At 39.6% G+C, this 15,570-nt stretch overlaps 1 protein-coding gene across 1 annotated transcript in view; it reads right to left on the bottom strand.

Moving 5' to 3' along the window:
* RAB3C (RAB3C, member RAS oncogene family) overlaps window positions 1–15,570 on the bottom strand; it is a 368,220-nt gene that overhangs the window by 318,503 nt on the left and 34,147 nt on the right. Inside the window, exon 2 of the mRNA XM_053223209.1 lies at window positions 10,883–10,949. The gene's annotated coding sequence lies outside the window, so the exon portion shown is untranslated. The remainder of the gene's footprint in view (window positions 1–10,882; window positions 10,950–15,570) is intronic.

The following is a 15,570-nucleotide window of genomic DNA, read 5'->3' as shown; positions in this document are numbered from 1 at the left end:
AAATATTAGCATCTGAGTTGGTGAACTGAATAAAGCAAATGGATCTTCCTAATGCAGGTAGGTATCACCCAATCACTCGAGGACCTGATTAGAACAAAAGGGTGAAGGAAGGTTAGATTCCTGTGGTCTCTGCCTCATTGTTTGAACTGACTATAGATCTCCTACTTCCGGCACTTCTGGTTCTCAGTTTTCAGACTCAGACAAGAATCTACACCATCAGCTCTCTGGCTCTCAGGACTTTGAACTATACACCCCCTGCCTTCCTGGGTCTCCAGCTTGCAGATGGGAGATCATGTGACTTCTCAGCCTTCATAATCATGTGAGCCAATTCCAATATATAGTGTTTCTCTATATAATCTGACTAATACAACCATTAAACACAATACAAGTGGTCATAGATGTTCTTCTCCAGGAGGTGTTTCCCTCAGGCATTAAAGAATTGATCATTGCTCTCCAAAGAAGTAACACTCACTCCACATCAGAATGTCATATTCTGGTGCTCTGGGATTTCTTTAAAGTAATTATCCATATGAGATAGAAAATGAAATATCATGGTCCATTAAACTGTGTAACATGTCTCAGGAGCATGTGTCCTGTAATAGTGTAAACTCTCAATATTTTTATTCACAGAGGAACCAGTTGTGGGCCCCATCCTATGGAGTGATCCACTACAAATGTGTAGGTTATATCTCGGATCTCACTGCCTTTGCTGGCATCAACAAGTGAGTGTGGCAAGTGTGGAAGAGGGCTAAAGGAAAACTTCACTATATATTCTCTTGTATCTTTTGAATATTGAACCATGTAAATATATAACCATTACATTTTTAAAAAATTATCTATTAGAGTTGCCCTTTTTGATGTCTTAAGACATTTGCTGCCTTAGGAAAGTGTCACTGGCTATTATAAAGTGAATGATGCACTTTTGGTGACCACACTTAAAGAAGTGAGGAAATTGCCACTGAGTGGGTGGCTCAGTCGGTTAAGCATCCAACTTCAGTTCAGATCATGATCTCGTGCATCATGAGTTCAAGCCCCAGGTCAGGCTCTGTGCTTGGAGCCTGGCGCCTGCTTCAGAGTCTATATCTTCCTCTCTCCCTGCTCCTCCCCCTGCTCATGCTCCATCTCTCTCTCTCTTTCTCTCTCTCTCCCTCCCTCCCTCCCTCCCTCTCTCTTAAAAATACACAAATATTAAAAAAAAAAAAGAAAGCTAGGAAATCATCTAATGGATATTACAGGGAAAACAATTTAGCAAAAGGAAACAACTAGGGAAAAGGTCTGCAAGACTCTATTATTAGGTGAAATCACCTTAGAGATAAGATTATGGTGAAATCCTTCCTACCCCTTAAATACATTTATTAAGAGACCATGCCATGAAAATTGCCCCAAATATCTAGCAATTACAGGAGGTTTTTATAACTTTGAAAATTAATTGAAGGATGTGAATTTTGCTTTATATGCTTAAGTCCTGGCATCTCTTATTTTTCATCCTATATTTTCAGCCAAGTGATATCTAATTACCACTTAAAATATACACTAAAGAATACTGTATAGTTGTTGACCACCAGTTTGTGGCACCTTTAAAAATTAAATGTTATACAAAGGGGAAATAAATGTAAAAGCAAAAGCATACTTTTTTTTTACTGCTTTACTTTAACTCCTTTTTCATTTTTATATTAATCTTTTAAAGATCAAAAATTTTTTTTATTAAAAAACAGAACTTTTTCATAAATTGAATTGAAAATCCAAACTTCTTTCTTTGGCTATGTATCTATTTTTGCTCTTCAATTGAGTTTTCTAGTTGTCATTGTTCTCTAATCTTTAGCTATTTAATCTCCTTTTGAAATGGATGCCTTTTATTTTTCTATCCAAATATATACAATAGAGCATATTTGAACAACATGAATAGCTGATTATTGGAGTTAGCTTTGTCACATTTCATTATCAGAAACTGTTGGTTGTAAAAATACAACTTAGTTTCTACTTATATCTGTAACAGTGGGAGTTAGCAGATAGGCTAACCTAAAAATATTAAAAGGAAAGCATAAATGTATAAAATAAGTGGATGTTCTTATCTTTGTGTTGGTAAAGGACAGATTGGGAATGGAGGAGACTATTATTTTTCTGAGATAATTACGACTAGCCTTCTCTGCTTGTTTTTAAAGGTTCACTACTGAACCTGTATCTCTCCTATTTGTTTGTATTTTTCCTCATTTATTTCTAGCACATAGTTAGAAAAATTTCCTATTTCCTGAGAGTAAACATTACTACGTATGTTGGTAATGGGGAAGAAAATGAAAACAAGTATGTTTGTGTCCTCCATATTGTTTGTTGGTGGAGACCTGGCGATGGGGAGGAAGAAGGAATTCAAGGGTGAGAGATTCCCAAGTCAGGACATGTGGTTGCCAAATAGCGTCTATTATCTGTTGACCTCACAATCATTTTTCTACATTCTCTTCTATACCACACATTTAAGTCAATGACTTAACAGTAGAATCAGTGGAACCTTGGAAACAACAAAGAATATGGTTTTGAGTTTATATATATAGATTTACATACACAATTTTTCACCAACACATGTTGAAACTAGGGAGTTAGCTAGATCTTCTTAGTACACTGGGACCTTCAGGACTGGAAATGGAAACCGGTATACATATTTTACAAACTCCCAAACTCCCCTGTCAATTGGCTTTTTCTTAGATGGGGAAGTAGGATGGGGAGATGGGATGCCCTCTGATGGTACCTCTTCCAGTAAGATGGCAGCAGTAACAGTGGCTGATGAGCATAGCTTCCTGGATTCCTACTCACACAGCTTGATTTCCCAAGTAGCAGTCTTGGGGGCATGGTAATTGTGGGCTCTAATCTGCACCATTTTGCTTTGGTTCTCTCTATAGTAGGAAAGGGAATGGATTCCTGCAGTTACTTACCTTTTGAGTAAAATTACCCACTCCTTTTTGTTCCCACAGTTCTGCAACACTTTTGCAACCAATCCCCTTATTAAATTTCCTCTATTTGTAATGCCTATTTATACTCATATATATATTTTCTACAAAGTACTGGAAAAAAAGTGTGCATGTATGTTTATGTTATAAGCTTTCCATCTCTCTTTCTTGGGGCTCTCTCCCACTTTTTGGGTTTTCTAAGCATCAAAACCCACTCTGATGTCTGGTTGTTCAGGATTTATCATGCTGCTTCTTGTTTTCTCATGATGCTTTACACGGTCCCCACAGTGATGACACCCAGATTGTCTCTCATTTTAAGACATACATGTTTTGTGTTCAATTATTCCAGAAACTTCCACAGCAAAGAAGCCTTGTGTTATCTTCCAATCTTAGTTTATCTTAGTGCAACATGAATTTCTTCCTGAAGACACACTTTACCCTCAGGCAGATTTAGACTCCCTGATCTCTGTTCACATAGCTATGAACTTGTTCTTCTATTAAAGATAGCACTTAGGGGATCCTGGGAAGATGGCGGCGTAGGAGGACGCTGGGCCCACCGTGTGTCCTTCTGATCACTTAGATTCCAACTACACCTGCCTAAATAACACAGAAAACTGCCAGAAGATTAGCAGAACGGAGTCTCTGGAGCCAAGCGCAAACGAGAGGCCCACGGAAGAGGATAGGAAGGGCGGCGAGGCGGTGCGCGCTACACAGACTGGCGGGAAGGAGCCAGGGCGGAGGGGCAGCCCACCGGCCAAGCAGAGCCCCGAGTCTAGCTTGCAAAAGCGGAGGGGCCGGACAGAGTGTGTTCCGACAGCAAAAGGGACTTGACATCTGGAAGGTTATAAGCTAACAGCTCTGCTCGGAGAGTTGGGGGGCTGGAGGACAACGGGAGTGAGAGTTGTTGAGCCCCAGATGACAGAGCTCAGGTGGGTGGGGAACAAAGGCGCTCACCAGCACCATCTCCCTCGCCCATCCCCCAGCCAAAATCCCAAAGGGAACCAGTTCCTGCCAGGGAACTTGCTTGTACCACGCAAACACCCAACACTGTGCTTCTGTGGATCCATCCCTCTGGCGGGTCTGACTCCCTCCCGCTGCCGCAGGGACCCTCCCAAAGCAGATCTCCGAGGGAAAAGTGAGCCGAGCCTGCCCCTCCCGCCCCTGTGCACCTTGCCGATCCACCCCAGCTAATACCCCAGATCCCCAGCACCACAAGTCTGGCAGTGTGCAAGTAGCCCAGACGGGCCACGCCACCCCACAGTGAATCCCGCCCCTAGGAGAGGGGAAGAGAAGGCACACACCAGTCTGACTGTGGCCCCAGCTGTGGGCTGGGAGAAGACATCAGGTCTGACTGCGGCCCCGCCCACCAACGCAAGTTATTCAAGACAGCACAGGGGAAGTGCCCCGCAGTCCCACACCACTCCAGGGACTATCCAAAATGACAAAACGGAAGAATTCCCCTCAGAAAAATGTCCAGGAAATAACGACAGCTAACAAACTGATCAAAAAGGATTTCAACAATATAATACAAAGTGAATTTAGAATAATAGTCATAAAATTAATCGCTGGGCTTGAAAACAGTATAAAGGACAAAAGAGAATCTCTTGCTACAGAGATCAAGGGACTAAGGAACAGCCAGGAGGAGCTAAAAAATGCTATCAATGAGTTGAAAAATAAAATGGAAAACACTACGGCTCGGATTGAAGAGGCAGAGGAGAGAATAGGTGAACTAGAAGATAAAATTATGGAAAAAGAAGAATCTAAGAAAAAGAGAGATAAAAAAATCCAGGAATATGAGGGGAAAATTAGAGAACTAAGTGATGCACTAAAGAGAAATAATCTACGCATAATTGGTATTCCAGAGGAGGAAGAGAGAGGGAAAGGTGCTGAGGGTGTACCTGAAGAAATCATAGCTGAGAACTTCCCTGATCTGGGGAAGGAAAAAGGCATTGAAATCCAAGAGGCACAGAGAACTCCCTTCAGACGTAACTTGAATCGACCTTCCGCACGACATATCATAGTGAAACTGGCAAAATACAAGGATAAAGAGAAAATTCTGAAAGCAGCTAGAGATAAACGTGCTCTAACATATAAAGGGAGACCTATAAGACTCGTGACCAATCTCTACTGAAACTTGGCAGGCCAGAAAGGAATGGCAGGAGATCTTCAATGTGATGAACAGAAAACATATGCAGTCGAGAATCCTTTATCCAGCAAGTCTGTCATTTAGAGGAGAAGGAGAGATAAAGGTCTTCCCAAACAAACAAAAACTGAAGGAATTCGTCACCACTAAACCAGCCCTCCAAGAGATCCTAAGGGGGATCCTGTGAGACAAAGTACCAGAGACATTGCTACAAGCATGACACCTACGGACATCACAATGACTCTAAACCCACATCTTTCTATAATAACACTGAATGTAAACGGACTAAATGTGCCAACCAAAAGACATAGGGTATCAGAATGGATAAAAAACAAGACCCATCTATTTGCTGTCGACAAGAGACTCATTTTAGACCTGAGGACACCTTCATTGAGAGTGAGGGGATGGAGAACTATTTATCATGCCACTGGAAGTCAAAAGAAAGCTGGAGATGCTGTTTCTATCAGACAAACGAGACTTTAAATTAAAGGCTGTAACAAGAGATGAAGAAGGGCATTATATAATAATCACAGGGTCTATCCATCAGGAAGAGCTAACAATTATAAATGTCTATGTGCCGAATATAGGAGCCCCGAAATATATAAAACAATTACCCACAAACATAAGCAACCTTATTGATAAGAATGTGGTAATTGCAGGGGACTTTAACACTCCACTTACAGAAATGGATAGATCATCGAGACACATGGTCAATAAAGAAACAAGGGCCCTGAATGACACATTGGATCAGATGGACTGGACAGATATATTTAAAACTCTGCATCCCAAAGCAACAGAATATACTTTCTTCTCGAGTGCACATGGAACATTCTCCAAGATAGATCACATACTGGGTCACAAAACAGCCTTTCATAAGTATACAAGAATTGAAATCATACCATGCATACTTTCAGACCACAATGCTATGAAGCTTGAAATCAACCACAGGAAAAATTCTGGAAAACCTCCAAAAGCATGGAGGTTAAAGAACACCCTACTAAAGAATGAATGGGTCAACCAGGAAATTCGAGAAGAAATTAAAAAATATATGGAAACAAATGAAAATGAAAATACAACAATCCAAACGCTTTGGGATGCAGCGAAGGCAGTCCTGAGAAGAAAATACATTGCAATCCAGGCCTATCTCAAGAAACAAGAAAAATCCCAAATACCAAATCTAACAGCACATCTAAAGGAAATAGAAGCAGAACAGCAAAGACAGCCTAAATCCAGCAGAAGAAGAGAAATAATAAAGATCAGAGCAGAAATAAACAATATAGATTCTAAAAAAACTGTAGAGCAGATCAACGAAACCAAGAGTTGGTTTTTTGAAAAAATAAACAAAATTGATAAGCCTCTAGCCAGGCTTCTCAAAAAGAAAAGAGAGATGACCCAAAGAGATAAAATCATGAATGAAAATGGAATTATTACAACCAATCCCTCAGAGATACAAGCTATTATCAGGGAATACTATGAAAAATTATATGCCAACAAACTGGACAACCTGGAAGAAATGGACAAATTCCTAAACACCCACATGCTTCCAAAACTCAATCAGGAGGAAATAGAAAGCTTGAACAGACCCCATAACCAGCAAAGAAATTGAATCAGTCATCAAAAATCTCCCAACAAATAAGAGTCCAGGACCAGATGGCTTCCCAGGGGAGTTCTACCAGACGTTTAAAGCAGAGATAATACCTATCCTTCTCAAGCTATTCCAAAAAATAGAAAGGGAAGGAAAACTTCCAGACTCATTCTATGAAGCCAATATGACTTTGATTCCTAAACCAGACAGAGACCCAGTAAAAAAAGAGAATGACAGGCCAATATCCCTGATGAATATGGATGCAAAAATTCTCAATAAGATACTAGCAAATCGAATTCAACAGCATATAAAAGGAATTATGCACCATGATCAAGTGGGATTCATTCCTGGGATGCAGGGCTGGTTCAACATTCACAAATCAATCAACGTGAGACATCACATTAATAAAAGAAAAGAGAAGAACTATATGATCCTGTCAATCGATGCAGAAAAGGCCTTTGACAAAATTCAGCACCCTTTCTTAATAAAAACCCTTGAGAAAGTCAGGATAGAACGAACATACTTAAAGATCATCAAAGCCATTTATGAAAAGCCCACAGCTATCATCTTCAATGGGGAGAAACTGAGAGCTTTTTCCCTGAGATCAGGAACATGACAGGGATGTCCACTCTCACCGCTGTTGTTTAACATAGTGTTGGAAGTGCTAGCATCAGCAATCAGACAACAAAAGGAAATCAAAGGCATCAAAATTGGCAAAGAGGAAGTTAAGCTTTCACTTTTTGCAGATGACATGATATGACACATGGAAAATCCGATAGACTCCACCAGAAGTCTGCTAGAACTGATCCATGAATTTAGCAAAGTTGCAGGATACAAAATCAATGTACAGAAATCAGTTGCATTCTTATACACTAATAATGAAGCAACAGAAAGACAAATAAAGAAACTGATCCCATTCACAATTGCACCAAGAAGCATAAAATACCTAGGGATAAATCTAACCAAAGATGTAAAAGATCTGTATGCTGAAAACTACATAAAGCTTATGAAGGAAATTGAAGAAGATATAAAGAAATGGAAAAACATTCCATGCTCATGGATTGGAAGAATACATATTGTCAAAATGTCAATACTACCCAAAGCTATCTACACATTCAATGCAATCCCAATCAAAATTGTACCAGCATTCTTCTCGAAACTAGAACAAGCAATCCTAAAACTCATATGGAACCACAAAAGGCCCCGAATAGCCAAAGTAATTTTGAAGAAGACCAAAGCAGGAGGGATCACAATCCCAGACTTTAGCCTCTACTACAAAGCTGTAATCATCAAGACAGCATGGTATTGGCACAAAAACAGACACATAGACCAATGGAATAGAATAGAAACTCCAGAACTAGACCCACAAAAGTATGTCCAACTAATCTTTGACAAAGCAGGAAAGAATATACAATGGAAAAAAGACAGTCTCTTTAACAAATGGTCCTGGGAGAACTGGACAGCAACATGCAGAAGATTGAAACTAGACCACTTTCTCATACCATTCACAAAAATAAACTCCAAATGGATAAAGGACCTGAATGTGAGACAGGAAACCATCAAAACCCTAGAGGAGACAGCAGGAAAAGACCTCTCTGACCTCAGCCGTAGCAATGTCTTACTTGACACATCCCCAAAGGCAAGCGAATTAAAAGCAAAAATGAACTACTGGGACCTTATGAAGATAAAAAACTTCTGCACAGCAAAGGAAACAACCAACAAAACTAAAAGGCAACCAACGGAATGGGAAAAGACATTTGCAAATGACATATCGGATAAAGGGCTAGTATCCAAAATCTATAAAGAACTCACCAAACTCCACACCCGAAAAACAAATAACCCAGGGAAGAAATGGGCAGAAAACATGAATAGACACTTCTCTAAAGAGGACATCCGGATGGCCAACAGGCACATGAAAAATGCTCCACGTCGCTCCTCTTCAGGGAAATACAAATCAAAACCACACTCAGATATCACCTCACGCCAGTCAGAGTGGCCACAATGAACAAATCAGGAGAGTATAGATGCTGGAGAGGATGTGGAGAAACGGGAACCCTCTTGCACTGTTGGTGGGAATGCAAATTGGTGCAGCCACTCTGGAAAACAGTGTGGAGGTTCCTCAAAAAATTAAAAATAGACCTACCCTATGACCCAGCAATAGCACTGCTAGGAATTTACCCAGGGATACAGGAGTACTGATGCATAGGGGCACTTGTAGCCCAATGTTTATAGCAGCACTCTCAACAATAGCCAAATTATGGAAAGAGCCTAAATGTCCATCAACTGATGAATGGATAAAGAAATTGTAGTTTATATACACAGTGGAGTACTATGTGGCAATGAGAAAGAATGAAATATGGCCCTTTGTAGCAACATGGATGGAGCTGGAGAGTGTGATGCTAAGTGAAATAAGTCATACAGAGAAAGACAGATACCATATGGTTTCACTCTTATGTGGATCCTGAGAAACTTACCAGAAACCCATGGGTGAGGGGAAGGAAAAAAAAAAAGAGCTTAGAGTGGAAGAGAGCCAAAGTATAAGAGATCTTAAAAACTGAGAATAAACTGAGGGTTGATGGGGGGTGGGAGGGAGAGGAGGGTGGGTGATGGGTATTGAGGAGGGCACCTTTTGGGATGAGCACTGGGTGTTGTATGGAAACCAATTTGACAATAAACTTCATATATTGAAAAAAAATAAAGATAGCACTTACCACATTGTATGAAAACTGTTGGCTTATTTATGTGGCTTTCACAATAGTCTATGAGTCCTGTGAGGTCATCTTTGTGTCTCTACAGTCTAGAAGGGTCACTGGCATATGGAAACTATTATTTTTAATAAAGGAATGCATGTTGAACATAGAATGGTATTGGGTTTCAAAGGGTTGCAGGCATAATAATGCAAGTTAACACGTGGGTGGCAATATTAGTTCATGATTTGAAAGGAAAAGGTGGTTATAAGGTTAAGCAGAATGTAAACTCCTCTGGGGTAGAGAATTGCCTTTTACATATCTGTATCCTCAGTTTAATATTGTGCTGAGGTATTGCATACACTAATGCCTGGAAGGCCATGAGAGATGCTGTGAATTAAGCAGACATAGAGATGAAAGTCAGAGATTAAAAAGGATAATCGACAACCAGGAGGGAAGAACACAGAAGCAATATGAAGACAATTTGGCGTTATTTCCTCAAGAGAATCTTTTTAGAGAACGTTATCTAAGCTTGCTTGGTATCGTCCCCCTAAACCCAGTCAGTTCCCTGAACCTCTGGACTCAGCTACCATTTGTCTTAAAATAAAGCAGTTAATTGGTTGATTAAATGTGTAGTGGCTCTTCTCCAAATCCCTGTCACTTATGTGAAACATTAACTCTTGAAAGTGTTAAGAAGTGGAATGGTTGAAGATCACATCATACAAGAATTGTATACATTTTTGTATATCTTTGTACATCTAAATAAAGTAATTCTAGAGATTGTAAAACAGGGGAAAACTCTGCAGTGGTGTGAGTTTTAAATGCTATGAAAGGCAGGAGGTATGTGTAATGGGGATTTTTGATTCCCATAAATCACCTTGACCTGGGCAACAATCCTTACTCCTAGGCAAGTGCACACACTCAAGTAGCAGTTTAAAGTGAGGAAAGTAACTCCAGGCTTTATCTACTATCTTGGTAATTGAAAAGAGGGTAACTTACAGGAATATGCCATGGCCTAAAGGGAGTGGATATAATTTTTATGGACATTTTTCCCCTTAGATATTACTTCTGCATCCACTGTGAGAATTTCTCAAGGCACTACATAATGCTCTATAGAGGGCAGCTTGTAAAATGTAGCAGCCAAGGACAGAAATCAAGGTGTACAGAACGCTGATGACTTTAAGGCAGAAATATGGACTTAACTGTGCTATGTTAATACCCTCTGTTTTAAAGCTCATCGAAAAATAAGTCTGATGACTTTCAGAAGATGAGATCCCACTGTAACAATAGAATCATACCACACATTTGAGTCAGTAACTTAATGGTAGAATCAATGGAAACCTTGGAAACAACAAAGAATATGGTTTTGATTTTATGTATACAGATATATATATATATATATATATATATATATATATATATATATACACGTTTTCATCAACATTTCATGTTGAAATCAGGGAGTTAGCTATATCTTCTTAGTGCATTGGGACTCTCAGGACTATTGGGAGTGGGATGGGGTACATACCTCATCTGTCTCCAGCCCAACCTCCTTGAACCTTGCTCTTGGCTCAGCATTCTTACCCTTGATTTTCCTGAAAAGGAATTTGGACAAAAATTGCTTCAATGTTCACTTGGGAGGTAGCTATTTTGAATTAAAAAAAAAACGGTGCAGGAAACTGTTTTTTTTAAATTTGAAAATATAATAAATTCAGGTGTAATAATGCTGATCAGTTGTGGTTGGTAGTTAAAAGTGCATGATTGTTGGAAATTTCAAGGGGAGTTATTAGAGAATAAATTACACTGATTTCATTGAGAAAAATATTTCAAAGTACAAAGTCTTTGAAAAAAATCATAAAACTTAGTCTTTAATAGGGAAAAGCCCAACAAAAATAAGTAGGTAAGGTAACCGAGACAAGTAATTCAGCAGATTAATGTTTTACATACATGTGAGGTATTAAATAACCTTAATGTTGGAGGCATTTTTGCATATTATTTCTTTCAGTTTTCATAATAACCTTTCAGCGTTATTATTACCACTTTGCAAGGCCACACAACTAATATTCATTAGAACTTCAATACAACTATAGGTCTGCTGTATGTTTTAGCATTTATTTCTTCCACTCTAGGACACTGCCAAGAAATATTTAAGTTTGTGCCAGACCTGTGTAAAGAAAGCTAATCTCTGTGGAGTTTTCTCAACCAACATATTTATGTTCCTTTCCAATTATTTTAAATAGCAGTTTATAAACCCTTCAAAGCAATTTGAGATTTTGCCCTTTCTTTTAAACAAACAAGCCAACACAAATGATAATGTTCTATAATAATGGGCCTCTTTTACAGAAAGGCGGTCATTAATTCTTGTTTTCTTTCTAGGTAAATTCTGCTTATGTAATTAGTACATTAGTTATCCAGGGTAAGTAGTCTGCCCTGACTGCCTGAATAAGTTCAAGATCTTCTCTTATAAGCTTTAATATCACCATGTTTCTTTCCTTCAGAACATTTATTTATGTTTTTAATTACACGTTTGTCTGCATGATTTTTTTATCTTGGTATTTCATCTAGACTGCAGGCATTGTATGTTTTTATTCAGCACTGACTCCCTCAGTCCCTATCATAATGCCTAACAACTAATAGGCCCTCAAAAAATATTTGCTGGATGAATGGATGGCTAGGTGAATAAAGGTATGGGTAGGCAGAGAGACGAAGGAAATGAGCAAATGACTAGGACATCTTGGACTCCTGGTATTAAAGAAGGCTTCTTAAATGACCTGGGATTTAAGCTGGCCTTTGAAAAGGGGGCAAGAGTAAGATCTCAATCCACATGTTAAAAATAATCTTGGTTACAGTTTTCTTTTTGTTTTCCATTAAGTGCAGTTGGAGAGCTTCTTCCTAAATTAAGCCTCACAGCTTTATTTTCCAACACATGTGGGTGAAGAAGGTATTGTTATATTAAGTAACACAGCCAATTAAAAGAGGAAATGAAAATGATTCTTAAATGAACAACATTCCACTTCCCCTCTGGTTTCGTTTAATACTATATTATAATGTTCCATTGGTAAAATTAAGGCATGTTTACCCTTCCACAGACCTGCATGATGCATTAGAAATAATAGAAACAACAGATGCATCATGATGTAGAGCTAAGGGGAACATCTGCAGAGTGTCCAAAATGGCAATGCAGTTTAGGCAGCCAGTTGCCAGTTCGCTTGCTCAACAAACAGGACTGAGCCCCCAGCTGTCTCTCAGCAGCTCTAATCCACAACTCTGTTCCTGGCCTTGCCTTTATAGATGTCTGCTTTTCAACTTTGCACAGAGCTTTCTTTCTTTTGATTACCACCAAGGGGATTATATAACTCTACTGAGCCTTCCCTTTCTTGCGCATCTCTTCGGTCCTTTGCTAAATTTTCCCTCTCCTCTTTTCCAGGCTTCTCCCAAACTCTTGTTCGAAGACTTTATTAGTTGACCTAGCAAATTAAAAAGTAGCAATTGCTTTGCTTTTGCATCTTTTGATTTTAAAAGGACATGTGCCCCTAAATGCCATGTCAGATTTTTCCCTTGCTCAGGTACGTCGCAATATTGTCCTTGAAGTCTCCTGGAACAAAGAGACTGAAAATGGCCATATCAGGCCAGAGTGGATATTTACTTTGTCATTAGCTGTTCCCTCAAACATGCTCTCCATTCTGCTGCAGTGCAATTGCCACAGACATTTCCCTACTTCCCCCCCTCCCCCTTCCCCTGACCAAGAATGCTTCTTTTCCGCTGGTCATGTTTTTCTCTTATCAGATAATTGAGTTAAACGTGTATATAGTCTAGACAAATTCTGCCAGATGAGACAAGATAACAAAAGAGCACGTTTTAGGAAATAATGACCACAAGACGACATGTTGTGCACCACTCTGCTCCTGACTGATAGCCCTCCTTATATAGTTCCGGACACAAGAGCCCCACACTTTAAGAAATCTGTTTATTCTGCTCTTTTAGGACTATCTTTGTTTCACACTGGGAAAAACCAGAACCATTTCTAGATGTAGAGAAGAGAATACTCAGCTAAAATAGAACAGAGAAAAGGAAAGGTCTTAAGAAAGGAGACTTAAAAGGTTGCTTTGAGGAAGACTTGGATTAAAAAACAAACAAGGGTTGCCTGGGTGGCTCAAGTCAGTTAAACGTCCAACTCTTGATTTCAGCTCAGTTCATGATCTCACAGTTTGTGAGTTAAAGCCTTGCATCAGGCTCTGATTAATGTGCAGAATTCTCTTTCTCTCCACTCTCTCTGCCCTCTATCTCACTCTCTCTCTCTTAATAAATAAACTTAGAAAAAAACCCACAAAGGTCACATTTTCAGTCAGTAAGAAAGGCAGCAAGATATGTTGAAAAGCCCAGAGTTCTGGTCCCGGCTAGTCATTAATTCACTGTATAAACTTGGGGAAATCATAGAAACTTTCTGGGGCTCACTGTTCTCACCTTCAAACTGAGGAAGTCAGTTTAGATGACTTCCAAGTTATCTCCCAGATTTGAAATTCCATGATGCTAAGACAGAGGATACTATGATTTATCAAAGACAGTATAATTAAAAAAACAAACAAACAAACAAAAAAAAACCTGAGCAAGTCTCTGGCATCCCAATGACTGGGTTCAAACAATGCCTCCATATTTTTTTAAATTAACACTAAGAAATTTCATCAGATTTTAACTTCCCTAAATCTCAATCTTCTACTATAAAATGGGGATAAAAACAGAACCTATGTGATAGGATTACTGGTGAATTAAACATAATTCACACACAGTGTTATTATGGTGCTTGGGGCTCAGAGGACACTCCAATGCCAAGAATTTAGGAAGGACTACAGTCTCTTGGGGCACTTGGGTGGCTCAGTTGGTAAAGCATCTGACTCTGGCTTTCAGCTCAGGTCATGATCTCTCAGTTCATGAGATCAAGCCCCACATCCAGCTCTACAATGACAGTGTAGAGCCTGCTTGTGATTCTCTCTCTCCCTCTCTCTGCCCCTTCCCCCCCCAAAAAAAAACCCCACATTAATTTAAAAAAAATCTTTTTAAAAAATTTTTTTAATGTGTATTTATTTTTGAGAGAGAGAGACAAAGAGACAGAGCATGAGTGGGGTAGGAGCAGAGAGAGAGGGAGACACAGAATCCGAAGTAGGCTCTAGGCTCAGAGCTGTCAGCACAGAGCCCAACGCAGGGCTCGAACCCACAAACCGTGAGATCACGACCTGAGCTGAAGTCGGACACTTAACTGACTAAGCCACTCAGGCGCCCCGATTAAAAAAAATCTTATAAAGGACTACAGTCTCCTCACAAACACCTAGGAAGAAAAGCAGAGAGTACATTTGTGTGTATTTGGCTTGATGGGTTTCAAATCTCCTAATAGGATTATTTAAAAAAATCATAATATGTAAAACCCTCCTCCTAAATTCTGAGTATCGCAATTAATATGTCAGTCTAGCAGAGCATGGAGCTAGGGAGGTGGGCCTGAGACAACAGCGAAACTCTGACCTTCACTGAGCTTTAACCTCTGCCCCTACGCTTTTGGGGAGTTCGCCTCAGACCCAGCTAGCCATTCTCTGTCACTGAAAAGAATTTAGGATACACGTGGCAGTAGACGATCCAACTTCAGTAATTTGCAGTCTTAACTATTCTCTAAAACCGATCTGTCCTTAGAAAGGAAAAGCACTCCAGGACCACAGAGCTTTGGTTTCCATGGCAACGGCATAGGTCAATAGCCGCAGTCACACCTTCGCCAGCCTTGATTGCATCTGGCAATTTACTATCTTCTGTGCTTCCCTTTGTTTGAGCCTCTCTCATTTGCTTAATTCCCTTCTCTATTGGGAGAATCACAAAATGCAAAATGGCAGGAGCTGAATTTAAATTAAAAGGTAGGGGAGCCTTCATAATTTAAGTGCTATGGAGAGCACTGCTAATTCTGTAAGTCATAGACATGTGCTACTTGAAATCAAATCCTATACCCTGAACCTCAGAATCTGTGCTTCCCATATTCTGCTGCAGCCTGGAAATTCTTGGCATACTCAATGGTTTGGGGGAAAACCAATGGCATTTCTGTCTCCCAAAATGGCATATTATGGGTATTGTTAGGATAAGGTCCACAGTCTTCAAGTTGTCACATAAAGCCCTGTATCATCTGACCTTTGCTCACAGGAACTAACATCTTCCTGCTCTTCCCCATTTACAATTGTTTAA

Source organism: Acinonyx jubatus, chromosome A1 (genome assembly GCF_027475565.1).
Source record: "Acinonyx jubatus isolate Ajub_Pintada_27869175 chromosome A1, VMU_Ajub_asm_v1.0, whole genome shotgun sequence".
Classification (NCBI taxonomy): Eukaryota; Metazoa; Chordata; class Mammalia; order Carnivora; family Felidae; genus Acinonyx; species Acinonyx jubatus.
This window is presented reverse-complemented; position numbering and strand designations above follow the sequence as displayed.